The sequence below is a fragment of the Pinus tabuliformis genome, chromosome 6 (genome assembly GCF_031772625.1).
Source record: "Pinus tabuliformis cultivar Carrire ecotype Pingquan chromosome 6, CPIR1, whole genome shotgun sequence".
Taxonomy (NCBI): Eukaryota; Viridiplantae; Streptophyta; class Pinopsida; order Pinales; family Pinaceae; genus Pinus; species Pinus tabuliformis.
The window spans coordinates 1,884,844,907-1,884,865,785 of NC_142292.1; positions in this window are offsets into that span (position 1 = coordinate 1,884,844,907).

Genomic DNA, 20,879 nt, shown 5'->3' on the forward strand with positions numbered 1-20,879 from the left:
TTTAACCTGTATCTGTCTGCAGCAGATACGACCATTGCGATGGTTTTAGTTCAAGAAGTCGATGGAATTGAACATCCTATATATTATTTAAGTAAAAACTTAAATGATACAGAAAGCAAATATTCTTACGTTGAAAAGCTAGCACTCGCTGCTGTTCAAGCGATACAAAGATTTCGACATTATTTCCTCTTTCGGAAAACTACCATTCTATCAGATTGCAACCCCATGACTTATATATTGTCGCGATAGTTGCTGGGGGGCAAATATTCAAAATGGATAGCGATCCTTCAAGAGTTTGATCTGGAATTTGTAAAATCCAAATCAAAGAAAGCTTTGGTTTTCGCAGAATTATTATGTGATCTCCCATCGTCATCCAACGATGAAACATCCCAAGAATCAATCGTGGACGAAAGTTTGTTTCTGATATCCACAAGCGATGAGTGGTATGGAGATATAATTGTTTATCTCCAAACCCAAAGATTTCAGCCAAACACCTCCCACTCAGAACAAAAACGTATTCGATACCAAGCAAAAGACTACATGATCGTCGGTGATACACTTTACCGTTGTGGTGTCGATATGGTTCTGAGAAGGTGCCCCACCCACGAGGAAGCCGAAAAAGCCCTGAATGAGTGTCATTCAGGCGCCTGTGGGGGGCATCAATCTGGTTATGCTACAGCACAAAAAATCTTACGAGCAGGATACTTCTGGCCAACCATGTTCAAAGATTGCATAACCGCAGTCAGAAGTTGCCATGCTTGTCAGATTTTTGATAGCAAAACCAGAAGACCTCCCGCTCCGCTACAGCCAATAGTAGCTGTGGGGCCTTTCGCCAAATGGGGCATCGATTTCATGACACGTAAACCCACCTCGACCGGGGGGCATGGGTATATCATAGTCGTGGTCGACTATTTTACTAAATGGGCCGAGGCGATGCCTACATTAGATAATACTGGTGAAACAGCTGCCCTATTCTTTTTAAATCATGTAGTCGCCAGATTCGGCGCACCACAGGCTATAGTTACAGATCATGGATCGCATTTTCGCAATCACATGATGGTCGAATTAGCTGCCAAACTAGGGTTGTCTCACGACAGCTCTACCCCATATTATCCGCAAGCTAACGGGCAAGTTGAAGCAATCAACAAAGTCCTGAAGCACATGCTATAAAGGATGATTGGGGTTCACAAAAGAAGATGGCACCTAATCCTATACTCAGCATTGTGGGCCTACCGAACATCGGTAAGGAATGCAATTGGATTCACACCTTTCCAACTGGTGTATGGCCTGGAAGCAATCCTACCAATCCAGTGTGAAATCTCGTCTCTAAAACTCGCAATTGATCTCCTCCCCGGAACTTCAGAAGAAGAGGCTTGTTTCTTGGAGTTAATCCAATTGGATGAAACCCATCGTGACGCCGCATTGGCTAACGAATCCCATAAGAAACGAGTCAAGGCGCAGTTCCACAAGAATGTCAAACCCTGTGTCTTCTCAGAAGGTGATTTGGTCTTGCTTTACGACCAAGAATCCGATAAATTGGGAGCTGGTAAATTTAAGTCTTTATGGATGGTCCCCTATATTGTTAAAAGGTTATTAGCAAAAGGAGCCTACGAGTTAATGGATTATGACGGAATTCCACTGGCGCAACCTCGTAACGGGTTGTACCTCAAGCGTTACTATGCCTAATAGTAACCTGTATGCTTTTGTTACATTTTTGTTTTCGCTAAAGTGTTTATTTTGGTTAAGTAATCCACTTTTTACATTTATTGCAGATTTCAAATCCATTGGAACTGTGTGTTGGATATGCCGACAGAGCGAGTCGTAGTTCGCGGAACCTATCCTCCGCAGCCTGGGCCATTTTTGATCCAAGTGGCAAGTTAGTAAGTTTCAGAGGTGTATGTATTGGTCAATCAACGGATAACACCGCTGAGTATAGCGCATTGATAGAACTACTCTCTGATGCCATCACCCATGGTATACGCCAACTAGTCATCAGGCTAGACTCACAACTCGTAATACTGCAACTCACTGGTATCTACTCTGTCCGAAATCCAGCTATTTATCGCAAGTTCCTAAGGGTTAAGATTTTGGAAAGACAATTTGATTTTATTCAATATCAACACATTTCCAGAAACTTAAACACATTAACCGACTCATTAGCAAACTATGTGTTAGATAGACATTTGCAAAATTGATAAAAAGAAAAGCATCATCAATGTTTCACATATGGATCACATAAACCAGAATAAAACTCCGAAAATCAAAAATATATATAGCTGTTTATGGTTTACATATAATGTTCTGTAACCAAGACAAAATCAGTCATATGACCCAAAAACTCAAAAATGCTAGGGGGCACCCTAGTCTAATGATGCTCGTGATAGCAAGTCACGGCCTGTGCAATCATGCACAAGAGACGAGTCCATCGTCTGCGCACACCAGTAGTATGCCGCTGTAGCTGCAACAACAACTCGTCAATCCTCACATCTGGAATACCGAGAGTAAGGCTCTCGACCTACTCCTGCATAGCTGAAAGAGTCTCAGCCACATCAAGATCGTGAATAATAACTCTCCCGGCAGCCTCTCCTGCTGGGGCGATAGCTGGCACTCTCGGACGGGGTACTGGGCCAACATGACCAACATCTGCATGTACACATGAGTTTGATTAAAGTCTTGATAGAATAAAGCACAAGAACATTATAAACAAAAAACAATAAACAGTGATATGGTCAGAGATTTTAACAATAGCACCCCACTACTCGCCAGCCGGCAGTACTAAATCCGGATCACCCCGGAAATCCATACCAACATATGGATACTCGGCATAAAACATCTCCTGATGATCGAACCACCTGAAGAAGGTATCAGAAAAGGAAATCCGAGACTGCCCTGCATGCCGAGACATGTGAACAACCCATCTCTGCATACGTGGTTCGGTAGGAGAGGGTAAGTCAAGTGCAATGTACTGAGGCTGCATCAGTGGTATCCTCTCCAAGGCAAAGGCGGTCAAAATAGAACCGAACCCAATGTTCTTCAATCTTCCGGTCTTTACCTTGGTCAGCTGTTCTTTCATCACCAGAAGTACTGCATCACACCAGTTGAACAATTTCGGTTGGAGGCATTCCAAGGCATGCTGCATATAGGACCTGTTGGCTACATGAAGAGAAGCGCTACCGGCCATCCTACCAAAAGTAAACAAGATAGCCCTGAGGGGCCTGTCGGTGACATCACGGATGACGATCTTGCCATCTTTACTCGGCTGAGATCCTTCCCTACAATACTGGCAGACATAATCTCTCACAGAATCGCTCCCCTGGACCGAACCTGACAAAGAGATGGGGGCACCTCGCCTCGACAAACCAGTCAAAAAATAGATGTCCACTGCTGTCAAGGGGATGGACTTGCCCCTAATCTGAAAAACTTGGTGGTCGGGATCCCAAGCATCGAGCAAATACTGCAGTAGGTTGATCTGCTGTCTCATGCTAGAGATGCGGAAGAACTTCAGCAAGCCACAGTTCCTCAGCGCGTTCACTGTAACTGGATCATGTAGGGAAATCATGTCCTCTTCTTGATGCTCTCGTTCTCGCCATGTAAGGGTCATTTTGCTCAAAGATCCCTGCAAAACCAACAAGAGAAGGAGTAAGATCCTGATTTTGATGCAAAACAGGCAAAATTTTCATCAAAAAATGTGCAACAAGTTCCTCTTTTTCGCCCAACGCACCTGCAGGAGTGGTTCACCTGCGTTGAATGTCAAACTGCCTTCATACTGGCTGACATTCAACGCAGGTTTCGCTAGGCACAGGGTGCGTTGATAGGAAAACGAGCTCATGAAACCCCAGGGGCTCAGAAAAACAGGAAAAGAGGCACAGAATGCAAAAAGGAAACCATGAAAAGAAAGAGCTAGGGTTTAGCTCCTACCTGGTCCAGACGGCGCCGAGAATCGTCCACAGAATCTCCCGAAATTAGCTGATGAAAATTGAAGAAGAAGAGGCACCTCCGAAGCTCCAACAAACCAAGTGCAAATGAAATGGTAAAATGAGAGGTAAAAACACTTTTAATTGCTTTTCACGTAGTTCAAAGTAAAATATTAGTGTGTCAATCTCATTTTCAAACAAATATTATTTATTTCTAACTCGTTTGATGAAGCAGTCGAAGATACAGTACTATCTGTTGAAAGAACAAAGCTATTTATGGTAAAAATCCAAAACAAGACCATCATCGAGCAGTTTTAGCACACAGTTCATGCTCGTTAACAAATAAATGCAAGATTCGAGCAGTTTTAGCACACAGTTCATGCTCGTTAAAAAATAAACATAAGACCGAGAAAATGTTTCCACCCGCGTTTAAGCTCGTTAAAAAATGAACTATTCCGGTAAATAACCACCGTGAATGTAGCGACATCAGCCATTAAAGCCTTGGTCGTGTTTGCCCACCACCTCCACTTTTCCATTGGCTAATCATTCACCTCCATATTGATTGTTTACCCATTTTGAGGAACAGCTGCGAAGAGTGATCCTTGTGACACTACCGTGATTTGGAAATTCCAATCCTTCCCTGGAATCAGCTGCTACCCTTTTTATCACTCGTTCCTCAAAAGACGAGTCTTCTTTAAGCTCTTTTCATCTGACTCGTGAAATATGAAAAGATTGCCGAGTTTTGGCCTTCCAGCTCGATAAAGTGACCGGAAGAGCTATCCCTCCTCTAGATTTTAATCTTTTTGGACCTGAGGGATTATTGCACAAAAAGATCGAGCGCTTGTTTTATTCAGCTCGTTAAAGATATCGAAAATCCATCCCTTTTGTATTGTTTTATACTTTTTCGGACTTAAGGGATTAGATGATGAAAAATGACTTTTGGAGTTAACTTTATGTACCTTTTCAGACTCTCTAAAAATGAAAAGGACCGAGTTATCTTTGTCGTTAGACTCGTTAAATGCATGAAATAGCGACAAACTTGTCTTTAGACGAGAACGAGTTTCACTATCGCTAGGCTCGTTAAAACATAGCGATGGGCTTGCCCGAAGGGCAAGTTATAGAACAAGCATATGTTATCCTCCTCAAGTTTGAAAAAAATAAAGAGGTACTGGTCAGCAATGACTGGGGAAAAATTGGGAGAAACTCAAGAAAACTTTGATGGTAGCAAGTCGCTCTTGAACATGACACTTTTCCTCTGTACCAAAATCGGGTTGGGTTGTTTCATTCACCGGTCACATCACCATGGTCTCGCCATACCATCCATATTTGGGGTAATGCTACCGATCCATCGCATAAGTGTCGCCATATGTTCAAGAGAAGTCGTTCAGAGAAGTCACCTGTGTCCCATCCACTACCATACATTATACTCTTTCATGACCGCCACCCTGAATCATATGTCATCAGATTGTTTTCACCTCCATCAAAATCATTAGCTCCGTTCCATGTCATCGATGTGGGATTCATTAAGGCCCTCCTTTGACGGATCGCTTCTTGTCGACATCAGCTCATTATCCAAGAAGTTGATCTAGGAACACCCCCTTCAGTACTTTGAAGCTTGCATGCCTCAATGGCAAGTTTCTCACTTCCGGCGACAGGTATACATCAATGACCTTCGACCGAAAGATTTTGCGTGGTGTTCGACGCCAAGTCCTCTATTCACACCACGTGAATTGTACTGCAGTACCTTGAGGGTCATCTTCATTATCGATGATTCCTCTCGCGCTTGTTAACAGTTTACATCATTGACTGGTAATCAAGCGATGTCTTTCCATGTTCGACTTCAGAGCAATTCTCACATGGATCGACTTGTACTTAAAGTGAAGATCGGACGAGATTGAAGACCCCGGATCTAGTCTCATCCATCCGGGCTGCGATATATATTCAGAAAATAAAGACATAGAAATGTACAGCTTTACATCACAGATAATCATCCTACCAAAAGGATGATGGCTCTATCAGAATCATCAGTTTATCATCAGACAATTGTCTGTTATATGTACATGAAAATGAATTTATCAAGCTGAGCATGGGAATGCCCGCCTCAGCTAGATCATGAAAAAAGTATGAAAATAATGTATTGTATTGTATTGTATTACAGGTCTCCTCCCAGCATTGAAAGAACTTCGGATCCTCCTAATAAAGCATTTCACCAGATAAACGGCCTCATACTTTAGGGGGAAACTGTTATAGACATTTTTTTGCCTTACAGCTATAAGCATGAAATGTCCATAATCCAAGGGATCCAAAGTCCCTTAACATGTTGTTCCTACCCCTAGAGGAACAAGGCTAACAAACCACAGCAATTCACAGAAGTTATCCACCAGAAACTGCTCAAAAACAAGTCAATTCAGGATCAATTCAGAAGCTCCACTAGCTGCCTGCGTTGAAATGCAGAGGCTACACTGGCTAGTTGCATTGCAACACAGGTGGAAGCACTACCAGGGTGCTCTGAGAGGGAAATGACAAATGTCAGGGTCTCTTGTGAGAGGTGTCAAGACTGTGGAAGCTTCCAGAATCTTCCTCCATGACACTTGCCTTGCTGAGTTCGACTAAGTGATGAGTAAGAGGCTCTTAGTCTCCAAGTGGAAGTAAGAACTGACAGAGAGAGAGGACACTAGTCAGATCACAAGCGGACTCATCCTCACTCCAAACATCTATATATGGATCTCTTCTCCATGAGATCTAGAGGCTGGAATTTTGTTATTGCAAAGAATTGCTGCTGGTTTGAGACTGAGATCATTGGGTGCTTAATGCTTTGAAGGGAGGTGAAGATAGGAATTTCATTTGCTGGGAGGTAGATGCTGGATTGGAACTCTCTTGGTTGTATCTCCTCCTGAACCTTGTTATTTCATCAATAAAGCTATCTTGGTTTCTCCTATATGCTGATGTGTCTTTGATGTATGATTGCATTAGTATATTTGGTTTACTTCTAATCCTGAACTAGTTATGAATATGAATCTATGTCTTTGTGTAGTGTTCCCTTCTTGTGATCTTGCAGGAACCTGTTGAAGCTGGGCGAGTGAGAAGGCAAGTAGCTGGGAACTCCCAAAGAGAAGAGAAACCGGATCGAGGGACAAACGGAAGACACCGGTTAGTCCATCTATCTCTCTTCATTCTCAATTCATAAAGGAAGAATACTAGAATAGCTGTTTCTATTTGTTGCTAAGGCATTGTCACACCTTAGGTGGATAGGATCGTCCGCATAGGCATTTTTCCCCACAACAGGGTACCTCTACACTATCAGGTCAAGCACCTGTTCGATCTGATGCTGGGTGCACCGCTACCCAATGGAACGATCTATCAACGTTCTATTCTAGAGAACGATGAGATAAAGAGGCAAATTCATGAACTACTGCAGAAAGTGTTGGGTTGTGTTATATTCTTTCCATGACTAGCCCACGTAGTTAACCAAGGGCTTAGAAGGGGGGCAGAGCCCCCCTTCGTTGCACCGATTGCATAGCAGGGGGAGTCACCGGGGGTTTGAGGGGTGTAGGTAACCCCACTGTATGGGGTTCGGGGCAGTGCACCAGAAATTTTTGGTTTTGGACCCTATGTTAGGTTAGGTGGACCTACCTATGGTTGTGTACATGATTTTTGCACATAGTTTTGGATGCGATGGTTTTTGGTCCATGGTTTTGATGCGATAGTTTTCGGTCCATGGTATTGGATGCTTTGACATGTATAAATATGTATTTTAACATTAAAAGGAATATAATGAAAAATCAAGCTAGTAGTCCCAGTTTTGGGATCCAAGGGAAAATGTCTATTTATATGTGTTTTATGTGTTATGCTCTTGCATTGTTCACTTTCTGTGTTTTTAGAATTTGTATGCAGGTAATTTCTGCAAGGGGTTAAAACCTACGGAAAGGGCACATCAGGCCAAGCTCAACACCCTGTAGGATCTCGATCATATTGGTACAGAAGAAGGATGGGACCTGGAGGCTCTATATCGACTAGCAGGCATTGAACAAGATCATTTTCTGGAATAGGTACCCAATCCTACAAATTGATGACCTTCTGGACTAGCTCAAGGGGAAAAAAATATTTCAACAATATTGAATTGAAGTCAGGTTATCACTAGGTTCCTATCAAGTGTGTGGAAGACTGCATTCAAATCGAAGGTTGGTCATGTTGTTCAGATTGACGAACACCCCTACAACCTTCATGAGACTGATGGACGACATCTTGTGACCCTTCACCAATTCATTTGTGGTGGTGTATTTAGATGACATATTTATCTTGAACCAGAGTTGAGAAAAACACCTCCACCATATTCGACAGGTCCTTCAAACCCTTCGATAACACAAGCTGTGTGCTAAATTGGAGAAATGCACCTTTGGTCTATCCAAGTTCAATATATGGGGTACATCATTGATGAGAAGGGTGTACATGTGGACCCATCCAAGATACAATTCATTTGGGATTGGCCAGCCCAAACCACTCTAACAGAGCTCCGCAGATTTTTGGGTCTTTCCAATTTCTGCAATAGGTATGTGTTGGGGTTCTCTCATATCACTTGGCCTTTAATTCAAGTCACCAAGGATGAAGCAAAAGAAAATTTCTTTTGGTTGGAAAGCCAACAACAAGTGTTCTCTACATAGAAGAATCACCTCTGTTCTGCACAAGTGCTCACATTACCAGACCTGCAACAACCATTTGAGATTGAGACAGATGCCTATGACTATGCTATTGGTGCAATTCTTACTCAGCATGGGCATCCAATGGCTTACCACAGTGAGACACTTTTGGACACAATTTGAAAGTACCCCACTTACAACAAAGAAATGTATTCCATTGTACAGGCCTGCCATCAATGGAAGAATTAAATTCTAGGGAAGGAAACAGTCATCCACACATACCATCGGCCTCTACAGTTCATATAGACACAAGGGAAATTGCAGAATGATTGCCATCATAAATGGTCCACCTATCTGTAACAATTCCATTTTAACATTAAGTATAAGAAGGGCAACACCAATAATGCTGTTGATTGCCTCAGTCGACCACCGGTTATGGCACTAATGACTGTGCTTGACTCCTGTGGGCACGAGACATTGGGGTGGCCACATCTTTACGAGAGCAATGTAGAATTTGACAACATATACTAGACAGTCCTGCAAGGGAAGCAAGTTCCAAATTTTCACCTTAAGTATGCACTGTTATGCCACTTGGGAAAAATCTGTGTTCCTTAAAGTAAGCATTCAAAGATGATTTTGGAGGCACACTACATTCAAGTTATTGCAGAAACACTTTTATCAGCTGAAACTTCGTCGGGATGTTGGGAAGTACATTAGATCCTACACTACATACGCCATTGACAAACCAACCATCAAGAAGCAAGGCATGTATACTCCTCTACCTACTTCTAGTCGACCTTGGGAATTTGTCTCCATGGATTATATGTTGGGCCTTCCTTCTACTAAGAATAGCAATGATTGTGTTTTCATGGTCATCGACAAATTCTCTAAGATGGCCATCATGTCCGCTTGCAAGAAGAGTATCACAGAAGAGGCCACTACTAAGCTCTTCTTTGACTGAGTGTAGGTACACTTTGGGATCCCATAGTCCATTATCTTAGATCAAGACAACAGATTCCTGAGTGCATTTTGGTCAAGTCTCTGGTCGATGTTGGATACAAAACTTACTAATTCCATGACTTTCCATCCCCAAACAAATGGCCAAACAGAGGTTGTCAACAGGATGATCATACAAATTCTGCACATGTACAACTCAGGGACCATGCAACGAAAATTATAATTTCCCATGTAGTGCCATACCTAAACCTAATGGCAAGTGAAAGAGATCCCATGAGACTAGGATACAAGGGTAACCACAAAATCGGGTAGTGGAGATGAGAATACAAACCTAACCCACTCTTTCCACCAAATTCCCCCACTAATTCATGCCCAAAAGTGCCCATGACAAGAAAAATTACTCACCTATTGATCGATATTGATTCATTATATTATATTTCATCCATCATGATGCATTTGGAGTGGAAAAATAGGAGGAATCATCTCACAGGACCATTTTTATTGACGGGACCAAGTTTGGCAAAATGGCGTTTCAAATCTTTTGGGAGTGTTTTGAGGCATCAAACACCAACAATGTAAACTTTGAAACAGGAACTCATACTATTACCCGTTTTGTAGAGATAGCAAAAAAGTGACCCGATTTTGAAAAGTGGTGATGCAGAACACACATGTGTTTTTTAGAGCATAGTTTTTGGCACTATAATTTTTTTTATGTACATTGCATTTTAGAATGGTAGTGTTTTTTATGCTGATTTAAAAAGTGGTAATTCTATACCACACCCTTTTTTTAAAAGGATTTTTTTTAATTTTTTTATTATTTTCTAATGTATGAAATGTAAATAATTATTTTGTAAATTTAATAATTTTTGAAGTGGTCATTTTCTTCATATTTTCTTGTTTTTATTTTAATTTTATTTTTTTTGTAGTGAGGTTTTTATTGTTTTGCATTTTTAAATTAGAAGGTCGATATTTGGAATTTTCGATATTCTACATATTTATACATTGTTAATTAATTTTTTAAATCCACATGAAATAATTATTTCTAAAAAACAATATTTTTTTTTTTTTTGACAAGATCGGTTGCTATATATTGATTGAAAAAAGTAATAAGGCATGAAGCCATACATAGGTTGCTTCGAGAGCACTACAAATCCAAGGGGAGAGCATGAGGTTCCTATCCTTGAATTGGTTTCTGTAACTTCTGCCTAAAAAACATCTATTGCTACTATAAATCCGGATATACTGATGGCACCAAAACTTGCATTTACAACACATAGTTAATCAATGTCAATACGACTGATATTTCTCGCTGTGGAGTCCTCTGGGCGCTGATCTGCTTCCATTGGCTTTGCACTTGAAGATGTTGATTTTTCTTTCTGCTTTGCTTCCATGATTTCCCTTAGGATTGTCAGCGATTCCTCAGCGTGAATGCATCTATTGTTGAGTCCGTTGAACTGCTCATGAAGTGAATGAACCCGGTGGAGAAACAGGTTCATTTTTGTGCGGTATTTGGCGTGAAGACTTCTGAACTGCTCATCAAATTTGGCTTCCAGGCTCCGAATCTGTTCAGCGTGCCTGGCTTCCATATTTCGCACTTGATCTTCCAGTATTCTTTGTTGAGCTCTGACCTCTTCGAATTCGGCCTGAAGGTCGCGGCAGTGAAAGCATTGCTCAGAACGAGCCATCACTATTTGGGCTTGGGTTCTATGAGGGTCAAATCCACTGAGATGGTCAGCTGACTCCTCCTTGCTGTGGGAGAAGAAAAAGAGGGGCCGGATGATGAAGCGAGGGGTTGAAAGAAGAGAGCTGGAGGTTAGTGAAAATAAACAGAAGGGTTTCGAGCTTACAGTTCTCGCTTTCTGGATGAGAGCAGGGATATAAAAGGAAGTCTGGTTGATAGAGCTCAAGATTGAAGGGGAAAAACTTGAAGTTAGAGAGGATGAGCCAGAGAGGGGCGAACTTAAGGGGCAAGAAGGAAGGATGGGGGACGGCCAGCAAAGGTTCAGAGTATAGAGCAGAGACTGTTGAAAGAAAGGCGCTATAGCTCTCAGCTTCCCACTGAAGCTAGCCCTGAAAAAAACCACGATATAGATTAGAGGATAGATAAACAAAGCAAGAAGAATCGATACCAGCGATGGAGTTCGTCTTCGAGTCTGGACAAGAGCGCCTTCTTCGTTCCAGCGAGGCTGCTCTTGTTCATAGCAGTGTATGACAAATATTTGCCTTCCTGTGCCCGTATTTATGGATCGGGACCAATAGTAGCCTGAATACATAACAAAGATCGGATCCTCTGCATTATTGTGATATTTTCCTATATCTCTATGACGATTCGCTGGAGCAGTGAAACCGTTCTTCCGTCCATCGCTGAGATGATTATTTTCCCTCAGGATGTCAGCTATTCTTTGGATCAAGACCTGAATGAGACTGTTTGTGCACTTCATACTCTCAATCGACTGTCCTGAGTCAGTTGTAAAAGCCATTTTTAACATAAATGTACCTAAAAAACTACACGTTTTGATAATTTTTGGCTAGAATTGACATGTCAAAATCACAATTTTTATACAAAAATTTTTAACTAAAAATGGTTAAATAATATATTTTTTTTATTAATTTCATATCAAAAAAATAATAATAATCATTTTCTTTCAAAAAATAATGATTAACTTGAAAATTAATTCGAAAATCACATATTACAAATATTGAACGCATAACAACCTTAATTGAGTGTTTATTCTTCTCATAAAATGTCAAAGTCAAAACATTACAAGTATAACTACTTAATAGTTACAAAAAATGATCTTGATTTCCAAGCATAACTTAAATTTAATCAACAATGTCATGTAATCCAAACTCTTTGTCCTCTAGAATTTCATCATTGTCTTCTTCCACAATATTTTCTTCTTCCTTTTGCTCATTTTCTTCTTCTAATGGATCTTTGATGTCTGCGAATCTCCCAATGTATGTCTTTCCAAACATTCCATGTAATGGTGGTTGGGGTTCCTTCACCATTTTTGCTACATGTGATTCACTAAAGTCCCCTTTCTTCAACCCAATTTCTTGCATTGCATATGGAAGAAATTGAATAGCATTAATTCTTTGCTGAATGAGATTGCATCGTATTGGATCTTTTTCAATTGCAATGCAATTTCTTCCTTTTTGAAGGAAACATACTAGTGTTGTACCTAATTATCAAGCACAAAAGAAATAATGAAGTAAATTAGTACAATGACATATTAATTAAAAAATAACATATTGAAAATCAATTCCATATAATAAAACTTACCTGAGCCAGAAAATAAATCCAAAACCCAATCTCCTTCATTTGAACATATGTCTACAAGATAGTTAATCAATAATTGTGGTTTTTGATAAATGTTAACTATCTCTCCTTTTGCTTCTTTGTCTTCATATGTTAGTTTTCTCACAACAACATCATAAGTCAGTATTTGGCTATGACTCTTTCCGTCTACCCAATTAAAAATAATAGACATATAGCTATCATCTTTTGCCCAACTATCAATATGAATAAACTCACAATCATTTATGAATTGTTTATCTTCATGGTTAAGAAGATTGACTTTTGCCTATAACATGAAATAGTAAAAGTTCAATTAACTTGTACATGATTGAATTTTTCAACATTAATCAAATATAAATTTTAAACGTCTTACCATGTATGCTGCATCCTTGAATTTGTTTTCCCTTTGAAGCCTGACAATATCAATGCCAATTGTGTGTCTAAATGAAATGTCACAAATTTCCATAATGGTGATGATGTGACTTCTACAAATCCCGCAACCACTTTACTAAGAGCTTGATAAGTATAAGGGTCACTATCATAGTCAATGTTTGGAACATTGAAACCATGGGGAATATCTGCAATAACTAGGGCATAATCCCTTTTAGGTATGAGTTTAGCAATGTCTTAACAATCGCCTTGTATTATTTGATATTGAATAGTGTCTAGCCCATTCCAAATGAAATGAGTAAGAGTTGGAACAAGTTCAACATTCTTAATACGTTGCTTTCTCAGTCTTTCGATCTTTATTTTTTCAGTAAAGGTTTTGAAACTATCTGGTGCTCCATTATCATCCTTCTTCATCTTTTATAAAATAAACAAATATATGTGTAAGTTATAAATTAAAAATGGTACACAGATAAATAAAAATGAATCTATAAATCAAGATACCTTTCTAAATGCAAGATAAAAAGCTTTTAATGTTGATGTAAAACTTGAATCTGGATAGTTGTGTACAACATCATCCCAACTATCTTCATTCAACAATTTAACCATTTGTTCTTGAATTTTCATGTAAACTTTGTGAAAACATAGATAAAGTAACAAAAAGTTAATATAATGATATGTATAGAAAATACTACCAAGAACAACATGTTTTATTTAAAGGAAAATTATAATCTAAAAATAAATATAAATAATTTAACAAACTTACTTTTGAAATTCCTTGGACATTTCTTCCAATGATAATTCCACTAACCTCACACGAGATAATATTGTTTTGACAATTTTTTCATCTTTCACTCCATGCATTGCTCTCCAAGGTGTGATAGTCATATTTTCTGGAAGCTACTTCATTTCAGGAGCTGATTTACTGCTGCTACATATCAATGGCTTAGACTTTTAAACCTTCTAGCTTTTAATGCCAATTTTATCCCACATGCTAAAAATCTCATCAATCAACTTCCAAACATCTCCAGTTCTAAATGCCAATTGGAAAATTTTATCAACACCTCTGAATAAATCACTAATTTTGTTTCATTTTCCACCTTTTGAATTGGTTTTATTTTCAATTTGATAGCCTATTTCCATACAAAATTCCTTTCGGAAATCTTTAGTAATATTTATCCTATCCCCACCACATTTTTCTTGAAACTCAATATGAATAAATCTAACCCTTTGGATGAAATTCATAGACATCCTATATTCATTATCTGAATTATGATCCCATGCCACTAACTTTGCTTCTGTATCTGATAAACCAGCATAAATGATACATTTCATTGTTTCAAAATGTGGGTTATTAGGATATTCCTCCATCAATTGTCTTTGAGCTTCTACAGAATGGTTCCCTCCAAGCACATAATAATTGTGTTCAAAACATTTTGACTTTTCAAATGTTTCTTTATTGGGAACTTGAAGTGGATCAACAAGAAGCACATAAATAACCACATGAGCATATGGATTGTACCTCATCAATGTCTTCAAGTTGTGAACATGCAGATGATGTGGCTTTCTGACTTGATATTGACATTGTCCTTCACTTGCCTTATAGGTTTGTCTGACATTAAGCTGAAATGTACGACCACCATCAATTAAGTTTCTCTTTGTCAAATTCTATCGAATGGCATTTTGTTTTGTTTTGATAATGCCATCCTCTAAATCAGCTCCTGGTGTAACAATTTCTCTGCTTTATTTTGAAGTTTCACTAGGTTCTTGACTGCTGTTAATGACTACTTCAAAATCTTCAACTTTACTTTTCTTCATCATAACATTCTCAACAGATTTATTCTTGGGTATTGTTACCTTTGGTCTTTTATGGCTCTTCTCAGTTCCAATGTCATCTTCAGTAATGGCAACATATGCTTTACTATCAGTTTCAACATCATCGCCCTCAAAAGTAACTTGTCTACCCTTGCTAGATTTATTCACTAGAGGCCTTTCTTTTCTGATCCTTTGGATGTAGTTTTGTAGCATCATCAATTACTACATTTTGTTTGTTTTCCATATCTTCTTCTGACACTAAGTAAAAACTGCTGACAACTTTCATGATATCATGCTCTATGAAATGAATGCCTCCCAACCTAATTGAACAACTTTCAACAAAATTATGCTTAACAAAATATCATATGTCAATAAAAACAAAGCTAAAAAAATATAGCGAGACACTTTCAAGAACGCAAAATACAAATATAAATAACAATTCTTACGATGTTTTGTTTCATCTCATTTATGATTTGTTTACACAACTTTGTAGATACCTCTCTCGTGTCATAAAATAAATATGATAGTTAGTATTTAATCCTTTCATGTGACTTGGGAGCTCTTATAAGTATGTAAACAACTTCAGTTTCTGGTACCGAACACATATCTACGACTCTTCCCATCACCTCATAAATTCCATTATCATTCGATATATCAATATATAGATATATATTCACATTTTTGCTTTTTCTTTCTTTCACATACCATATTATTCATGGAAATTTCACCTCTTTTGAATTCCTCCAGTATGAAATCATCTTCTTATCATTTGAGGCACTTGAAAGATTTGTAGCCATGAGCTCAGGTGGAGTTCATTCACCAATGTTTTTTGGAGATGCACCTTTAAGAGTCTTTGGTCCAGAAAGATTCACAAAAATCTTTTTTGATGCCATTTTCCTAAAAAATAGAAACACATAAATTAGTAAATAACGAAAACATATTAACTTAAACTAACAACGAAAATACATCATAAATTTTTAATTTGTATAATTAGATAATTGAAATTAAAAAAATATTAACACTAAGAAAATTGCTTGCCACCCCGCGGGCAGGCGGGCCACCAGGGTGGCGTGGGGGACACTGTAGTAACAACCTCTACCATTTCTCCCCACATTGATCTCCTTGTTCGTCTTCAATCTACCCATCAAGGGGGAGGTTGAGGGGTAGATTGAAGATGGAGAAGGAGATCAATGGGGTGATAAATGGTAGGAGTTGTTCCCACAGCCTCCCCCTGTGCCACCCCGGTGGGCCGCCCGCCCACGTGGAGGCTGTCAGGGTGGTACGGGGGGCTGCCACGACCTTCCCCCTATGCCACCTAGGCGCCCTACTGGGCAGGGTGACATGAGGGGGGTTGCGGCAAAAAATTCTACCATTTCTCCTGATATTGATCTTCTTCTCTGTCTTCAATCTACCCCTCAGTGTCCCCCTTGAGGGGTAGATTGAAGACGGAGAAGGAGATCAATATCAGGAGAAATGGTAGAAGCCCCTCGACACCACCCCATCCATCCGTAGAGTGGCGGGTGATTTCGACAATCGCCCAACCTCCGCGGGCAGACGGGCGGGCTGCCATGGTGGCACAGGGTGGGGTTGCGGTAGCTTCACACCGCGCCACCCCGGTAGCCCGCCCGCCCCACGGGGGTGGCTGGGCGATTCTCAAAATCGCCCAGCCACCCCTGGTGGGCAAGTGGGTGTCGGGTGGGTGGGCCGGTGGGCAGGCGGGTGCCGGGTGGGTGGGTGGGTGCCTGGCAGGTGGGCGAGCAGGCAGGTGCGTGCTGGGTGGACAAGTGTGTGGGTGGGCGACGGGCAACCCTGCGAGTGGGTGCCAGGCAGGCAGGAAGGTAGGCGAGTGGGCGAGAGGGTGGGTTGGCGGGTGGGCGAGAAGGCAAGCGGGCGAGGGGTGGATAGGCCGCTGGGTGGCCAAGAGGGCGGGCGGGTGGGTGGGAGGGTGGGCGAGTGGGTGGGAGGGTGGGCAGGTGGGCGAGTGGGTGGGCGGGCAGGTGAGGGCGGGTTGGTGGGTGGGAAGGAGGGCGAGTTGGCGGGGTGCGGATGGGCGAGTGGGTGCTCAGGAGCATGGGCGGGTGGGGGTGGGGGAGGGCGGGCAGGTGGGCGGGCGGGCGGGCGGGAAGGTGGGTGGGAGGTTAGGTGGGCATGCGGGTGGGTGGGCAGGCAGGTGAGGGTGGGTTGGTGGGTGGGCAGGAGGGCGAGTTGGTGGGGTGTGGATGGGCGAGTGGGTGCCCAGGAGCATGGGTGGGTGGGGGTGGGGGAGGGCGGGTAGGTGGGTGGGCGGGAAGGTGGGTGGGAGGTCAGGTGGGCGGGCGGCAAGGTGGGAGGGTGGGCCAGCGGGTGCGAGGGGGCCGGGTGAGGGTGAGTGGGCGGGCAGGAGGGAGGGGATGGGACGGAGGGTGGGTGAGGGTGGGCGGGAGGGTGAGTGAGGGTGGGCGGGCTGGAGGGTGGGCCGGTGAGGGTGGGCAGCGCGGGTGAGGTCGAGTGGGCGGCAGGGCGGGGGGGAGGGGTGGGTGAGGGTAGGTGGGCAGGCAGGCAAGCGAGTGGGCAGGTGGGCGAGCGGGTAGGAGGGAGGGCGGGTGGGTGGGGGCAGGCGGGCGAGCGGGAGGAAGGGTAGGTGAGGGCGAGTGGGGGAGGGCGGGTGAGGGCGGGCGGGAGGGCAGGTGAGCGAGAGGGCGGGTGGGGGCAGGCGGGGGAGCGAGAGGGCGGGTGAGGGCGAGAGGGCACGTGAGGGCAGGAGGACAGGCAGGTGGGAGGAAGGGCGGGTGAGGGCATTGGGGTAGGTGGGCAGACGGGCGGGTGAGGGTGGGTGAGGGCTACGGCGCCCACCCTGCACCACCCCAGCATCCCACCACCTATCGCGGGGGTTGGGCGATTCCGAGAATCGCCCAACCCCCATGGCAGGCGGGTGGACCACCGAGGTGGCGTGGGGTGGGAACCGCAGCCCCACCTCGTGCCACCCTGGCGGCCCGCCCACCCAGCTGCGAGGGTTGGGCGATTCTAGGAATAGCCCAACCCTCGCAGCTGGGTGGGCGGGCCAACAGGGTGGTGCGAGGTGGGCATCGCTAGCCCGCCCCGCGCCACCCGATCGGCCCGCCTACCTAACCGCAACGCGGCTAGGTGGGTGGCCCACTGGGGAGGTGCGGGTTAGGCACCGCAGCCCCACCCTGCACCACCACTGCGGCGCGCCTGCTCGGCCGCGGGGGTTGGGAAATTTGCAGAATTACTGAACGTCCACTGTAAGGACCTACGGTCCAAGGCATCACTGCAGGGCAAACGAGACGAGTTAGCAAAGGCAAATGAGCGCACGGTTGGACGAGTTGAGTGGCAGAGCGAGACACTTGTTGCATGCATGCGAAAGTGAAGAGCGAGCCATGTATTTATATGGGAGCGAGCTGGGCATCGTTCGAACAGGCCGACCTCATGTGATAACAATTCGGGCAAGGTTGGATGGGCCGACCGAATTGAAAGACAACCGAATTAACATGTGAGGGCGTCGGCTGAACATAAAACGCAGGTCGGCCAAGGGTGGCACGACCGCTCACGATGGATATATATATTGCAAGGCGTTGGAGCTTGAAGGCAAGTCATTCGAACTTCATCATTTGAGCATCAAGTTAAGAGGTGCGAAGAGGTGTTAGAAGGCTGAGAGGAGGCGCAGGTCTATGCGCCCGTTCTCGGGCAGCAGTGCATGGTGATCGCACAAAAGACTTGGATGTTGGGTGAGGACGCGGGTAGGAGCGCCCGTCGTTCGGACGAAGAGCGCGGGTGGAGACTCGGGTGAGTCGCCCGCCTGGCGTGTAAAGTAAAACAGTGGAAGCTTTGGTGAACCCGCCGTGTGAAGGAGTAAACGAGGGTGTCTTGGGTAGCTCGGGTGAGCGCCTGCCCGTCGTGTAAGGCTAAACGCGGAGGTGAACGGGGACTCAGGTGAGGTTGCCCGCCCACCGTGTAGGAGCAAACGAAGGTGACTCGGGTGACTCGGGTAGGTCGCCCGCCCGTCGTGCAAGGTGAACAAAGTTCGGTTGAGGAGTGCGGTTGGCGGTCCGGTGTGAGGACGTGCCCGCCCAACTCGGGCAAGGAACTTGGTTGGCACACGAAGGTGTGGCCTTGATGTAAAATTGGCTAAGTATGAAACTTGGTGTTTCCAAGTATACTTGTAAAGCTTTGTAAACATTATAATATCTTATATTCGGGAAGACTCATTGTTCAGGGAGCTGCCCCTCGCTTTATACTGTGCAATTGTGTTCTTCGTTTATAATTGCTGATGATAATGAATGTGTATGGGTGTTCATTGGTATAAGGGAAACATAATAATTACTTGGTTTCAAAAAACAAACTAAGTAGGCTAATGGTTAGGCGTAGTCTATGAACATAAGTATTGGTGAAAATAAAGTGTTCGGTGGTGCCGCACCTCGCTATAGTGTAGTTGGAAGAGTACCACCAGTGTAGGGGTGTGACAGGTGGTATCAGAGTTGATGATCAGGAAGCTGATCGGGTTGATGATTAAGTGCTAATCCCACTGCACTATCATGACAGGTGGTATCAGAGCTGGCGAACTGAATCAAGGAGTTGATTCTACCAAGGCCGGAGACTTGAAAGGGAGTTCAACTTTTGCAGGTGACAAGTGGAATATCAGGGTGATTTAGGTGAATGGTGAAATAGGTTTAGCAGAGGAGAAGCATAGTGCTTGGGCCAAGCTGAACGACAAGGCATGGCAAGTTTGGAAGAATGCGAAGGGAAGCTCTTGCTTACCTTATACAGGTTGAAGTGGTTGAAAGAAGAGAACCCCTGGATTCGAAAGGAACTTGACGTCTTGGAAAAGAATGTTGAAGATGAACTTCTTCAACTTGGTTGGACAATGGAACAGGATGAAGTTGTAGATTGTGCTAACAAGGAAGAGGAAGTCGTGATGATTGAGGATGTTGCAGATGTGAAAACGATGGAGGATGAACTTGAGGTTGATCAAGTTGACTAGGGTCGTGCGGTTTACAGACATGGATGGATGGGGATACTCACATGAAGGAGCCTCTTGATCATGATGATGATGTAAGTACTATTGATACTTGTGTTTCATTTGAGCATTTGGTAGATGGATCGTATGCAGGGAAGGGCAAAATCAATTTGTCGATGCTAGGGAGGATCTTACCATGGATGTCTATAATGAGACCTTGTATGGAGAAGCAAGGATTGTTGATTGTTGCAGGACTTGTTGGGGTTGTTTATGACCTTATGGCAGAAGGTACAAAGGCCCATGACAAGGGAGGAACATGATGATTGTTATGGAGGATTGGGTCATGCTTTAGCCACATGGAGAATTGGCTAAGTGCCAGGCATGACTCGTGGACAGATTGGACGGCACACACTTGAGGTAGGATGATGCTTGGGTGGAATTCTCATGGCTAAGACCAAGAGTAAGTCTTGGTGGAACCATTAGTGGGGGATCTATGATGGAAGGGACTCGTGATGATGATATGGTTGGGTGACCGAGTTCACTAGACCGACGATTGCAGACTTGGATGAGGATGACCGATTGTTGTGATGAGTCTACTTAGTTGGACTACATGGGCAACTTAATCATGGACATCAGGTTGGAGACATGGAGAATGGTAGTCTTATGCAGGGACATTATGTAGGAGCACTTATAAAGGTGTCATATGGGCATCCAATGAGGAGTGCCAAGGCAAGGATGTTGTGCAGGTGGATTTGCCAGTGTAACATGGAGACTTATTGCTTATGAGCCGATGGAGAGGTTGTGCACTCTTGTACAACAAGACCATGGACTTGGATGGAGTTGTGAGCAGGCTATGGAGCATTCCTACTACATGGAGAGCTGAGGCATCTTGCAAAGACTTTTGGGCCGAGACTTAT